The sequence below is a fragment of the Meleagris gallopavo genome, chromosome 1 (genome assembly GCF_000146605.3).
Source record: "Meleagris gallopavo isolate NT-WF06-2002-E0010 breed Aviagen turkey brand Nicholas breeding stock chromosome 1, Turkey_5.1, whole genome shotgun sequence".
In the NCBI taxonomy this organism is placed as follows: Eukaryota; Metazoa; Chordata; class Aves; order Galliformes; family Phasianidae; genus Meleagris; species Meleagris gallopavo.
Genome location: NC_015011.2, coordinates 150,531,510 through 150,536,297, shown reverse-complemented (window position 1 = coordinate 150,536,297; position 4,788 = coordinate 150,531,510). Strand labels below are relative to the sequence as shown.

Here is a 4,788-nt window from a genome sequence, read left to right as displayed (position 1 = left end):
AAATAAATAAATAAAAAATTTGGCATGTGTTAATAGATTCCAATTTATTTGATTCAAGTCATAGGAGTGAGTAATGTATGCAAAGTTTTTTCTTAGTAAGCAATGATATTCAGACTTAAATAAAATTATGTAATGTAAATTCATATGATTTCTTTGTAGTTTGATTAACAAGATCAAACCTGGCATTGTTAGGAAGATAAATCGTCTGTCAACTCCAATAGCTGGCTTGGTAAGTAATGACAGCAAATCTAATATCTGTGGTATGACTCCATGCTTTGTTTAATAGTGCTTGATAAGCACCCTCTTGCCTGTTGGTCTCACCATGGACTCATTAAAAAGCCTACCAAGTGTACAAGATTATACTTCTAATTCCATTTTTGATCAACATGTTACCATTTATATATTAAATTAGAAAACAGAGATTATCCATACAATGATCTGAATCTGTAACTTGAATCAACTTGTCACTCTATGGAGCTTCATCATCCCTATGTGAAGCACTGGTGGCTCCTGCGCACAAGCCTATACAGCATTACCTTTCTTTATTCAAAGGCTATTGTTGCATTATACTCACAAACCACTTCAGAATCCCCTCTGTTAGGGAAAGAACAAGCTAAGAAATATTTCTTGCAACCTGATTATTTTTAGAAGTTGCTTCTCCCCACACACAGTAAAGCCTAGGTTGCATTAAAATAACTGATGCAGAAATCTCTCTTAAGGCTTCACCTAAGAGATTTAGCTGAAGATATTTTGGTTGAAAATTGTGTTATCTGCAGAGGAGGAGAAAAGTAACACATGGAATCATTTTGGAAATTTAAGACTTCCTGTATGCTATTTGTCAAACGTGCTGGTCAGAGACCATACACTAAATTTTTTAGCCATTTAGGATCAGAAAACTTTTAAGAGGGTAAGCAAACTGAATTCTTTTTTGCCAGTTTTTTCCAGATAAGTTAGCCTTCTAAGTTATTCCTAACTTACAGGATAACTGTCTCTTAGTCCTGTGGCCAAAACTTCTTTTTTAAAAGACAAAAGCAAACAGGGATGTGTGTGTGATTCCTACAAGAAGCAGAAGATTACACCTTATGGTAAATATGCAATCATAACATTAGGGAAAGTTTCCTGATTTTGTAAAAGGAGTAGCAGACAAAATATCTCTAGACCTTCAATTGAGGGCATGGGACACCAAATATCTGCTTTTGCATCAGCTATGCAACTCTTTAGAGGGAAAAGTGTATTTAACTTGGCTAGAGGTCATGAGATTGGGTTAACTTGACATATATAATTGTATAAGCTCAAAGTCCATTTCCACATCAAATGAATGTGCAAAATATTAGTTGCCTTTGTCCCGGAAAGCTTAGGGTATTAGGCTTGTGAATGAGTGCTGCACATTCTTTTCCTGTGAAGCATCCAAAAAAAGAACTCAAAATGATTCTGGGGAAGATGGTACTGTTATTTTATCAGTCGTTTGATTGCCTGAATTGCCTCTGAAGTAGCCGTTTGTCCAGACCTGAAAACCATAGGCTAGATTTCATTTTCTGTGGTGTCATGTTGTCTTGAACTGTGAAATGGAATACCTTTTCAATTTTACATGGTTCTTTTGTTGTTTACAGACACAAAAATTTGGAGTATTCATTAGGTGTTTAGCTTTTCTTATTTGGTGTGTATCATTGTTACTAGTTCCTACAAGTCTTCAAAAAGAAAACAGAGGAAGGGTGAATGAATCTCATAAACCATGACCATCCACTTCTATTGTTGTTATTATTAAAGTACCACTTAAAGGTGTTCCTTGAGACAACTGATATTTTGTATTAACCTGTGGAAACAGTTTTACAGAAATACTTTGGTTTCAGAACATTGTGATTATGATGGCAATAATGGGTATGTGTATATGTATGTCTCCCGACTTGAGAGTGAACAAGCTAATTTAAACGTCTTTGGAGAGCTCAGCTTTCATCCCTGAATGTATATAACTCATAGTAAAACCTACAGTTCTGTGCATTTATAGAAACACAAGCATTAGTACCTGCCAGGTTTAGAATATTGTGGCTGATGAACTGCAGGATTTACGGATGGAAAGGATTCACATTCAACCACTTGTACTGAAAACTTCTCTGCTTTACTTCCCAGTAAAAAAGCAAGGTTTACTGTGCTCCTAAGTATAGAGCTTGCCAGGAATTATCTGGCTTAGGTTTGCTCGCCATGTTCTGGAAATACTTTCACTGCTTGTTAGTTGATTCTCCCACAAGTCAGCTTCTAGACTGTGTTTTCCATGGCTTCATGTACACTTCTACAACTCACTTCTACTGTATTCAGTGTCTTTCAGTCTTACGTTAATTGCTTCCCACCAGACCTTTATAAGATTTGGAAGCCTTATTGGTAGGGGGACTTTTTTTTTTTTAACCAGATGGAAGTTTTAACTTAAGTAGTAGAATTTATTTCTAAAGGATAAACAGCTTGAATTTGAGTCTTTGATCATTTGATCATGTTCTCTCTATAGCTTCTTCACAGTCCTTTTGGACCTTGGAATTTCTTCAGATTTTCTTTCTTTCTCTAGGGAGTTAATGTGTTTGACTCTTTTCTTTCCTCTCTCCTCTGAAAAGTTTTGTTTGCTTCAAATGTTTGACAGTTTTCTCAGCAGTATAAAAGTACAATGCTCAACATAAGTATGTGGTTGAATCTCCAGAAGGGGTTCATTATATTGTTTATTTGTCTTTGTAGTTATTCTGAAAACAAATTTCTTGAGTAAAATAGGAAATGAAAGCCTGTGTGAATAACAAAAGAGTCTGGGTTTTATGGAATACTGTGTGCTATACTTTTTTAAATAGAGATAGGTAACTTAGATGTGGTTTTTGTTGGTTTTACTTTATAAATTAATTGAATTATTTATGTCATTTGCTTTTGGAACCATTTAATTCTCAAAAACCTTATAGAAACTTTACATTTGAAGGATCACCTAAATTCCAAGCTCATTTTAATCAACTGAAAGTAAGCTTCAGCCTGCATTGCTAGTGTGATTATACTGATTGCTAGTTTGATTATACTGCGGTCTATTAACTATGGGTGTGGGTCTCAGTGGTTCAGGTATAATCATGATGGAAGGATAAATAAATGTCTTGATGATTAAACACTGAAATGAAACTTGGCATTCAGTTAACAGAAGTTCTGGTACTGGGCAAACTTAAAAATTCTTTAAGATGGTGCTACAGTGCTGATGTTCCATTTCTTTGTTGGAGGCATGTGTCTCCTATGGCTTGCGTGACAGCTAATAATTGTTTTAACCCTTTGTTAAAAAATGTTTTTGTATCTTTGATTCATGTGTGCTTGTTTGGAAAACTGAACTTAGCTATTGAGGGAAGAGACCACAACCAAAGTTCTTGAAGATAAGTGGAAGTAGCAGGAAATAGAGGGCTGAACAGATCCATCTTCTGATGGTGACAAGAAGCACTTAGGCCAGCCCTCAAGTATAACTCTTATTCCAGCAGCACTTAACAGGGCTTGGCTGCTGGAGACACCTGCTGTGACAGCTGCCCATTTTACAGAACAGTGTGCCCATTTGGGTTAGTCCTAGCTCAATGCCAGCTTGCCCAGGTGAGTGATGTGTGATCTTGGGGCTGCCACAGAGCTGCAGGGGCAGGAATCGGTTCCTGTGTAGCCATCTCTGTTTTCCTCATTCTTGGTCAGTGATGAGTGACCAAGGAAAATGTCAGTTACTCAGAGGGGGGTCCCTGAGCTACAGCACGTGCAACCACCAAGGTACAAAGGACTAATTCCATCAGTTGCTGCAGAAGGCTGTGGCTTGCAGCAGGTTGATTTTTAACAGTGTACAGGGGTTTCAGAAAGAGTGATGTGCTTTTGCAGGATTTCTGAGGGGAATTCTCTTGTGCTTGACTGCTTTAATTTCCTTTAAAAGGATGGTGAAGGCAATAAATGCCACTACTCTGAGAGAATGCCATTTGTTAAAGACTTTTTTCTGAAGTATTAATATGGCAACTGAAGAACAAGTTTTTCTGTATATCTTTCCAATTGTATAAGACAAAAGAGCAATCCATGTATTTTCCCTAGTACAGCAGAGTAGGCAAGCAAGCTAGTACTGAGTAGCTGCCTGTAAAGCTCTTTGGCATTTCTGGGGCATGTGATCCAGGTAACTGAAGGGTCAGAGATTTGTGCAAGATGAATTACATTGTACAAGATAATGAAAGTTCAGCCTGCCTTAAATCCACTTGTTGTGGTCCATACTTATATGAAATAAGCCTATGTCAGGGAGATGTGATTTAAAGAAAATTACTTGCATTGATGAATCTTGCTGGGTTGATCTTATTCCCACTGCTTTGCTCCTGTTATGGAGAAAACTCTGTTTATACTGATTTTAGAACTTTAGCCCAAGTTATATCTATACAAAGAATTACACATTTATGACTTGCTTCATCTGCCAGCAAGATACAGCTGTACTTCAAATGTGGAAAATGAATAGCAGACCATTTACTTCACCTTCTGAAGAACTGCCTTATGCTAAAGAGCAATCCCCACTTCTCCTTCTAGCACCGGGCACTGAAATAACAGCTTGGTTCGTGGATGCCTCATTCCTGTTGCTCTTTCCTCAGCCTGGTGTTCCTCTAAGGTTTCTGAGAAATGGAAAATAAGTCCTCCAATATGTTTTTTAATTTAAAGTGATTTTTTTTCCTAATACCACCGCCCTCCCCCCCAAAAAAAAAAGTACCTCTAATTATTAGTATTATGCCTAAAAACAAGTATATTATTTTTCTTGCTGTATGTTATTTTGAAGACTTA

General features: G+C 36.9%; 1 protein-coding gene across 1 annotated transcript in view; it reads left to right on the top strand.

Annotated features, from left to right (window-relative positions):
- The first annotated feature begins 159 nt into the window (after nt 1-159).
- The window catches only part of LMO7 (LIM domain 7), a 91,982-nt gene continuing 87,353 nt past the window's right edge, over nt 160-4,788 (top strand). The window contains 1 exon segment of the mRNA XM_031557830.1: nt 160-229. The gene's annotated coding sequence lies outside the window, so the exon portion shown is untranslated.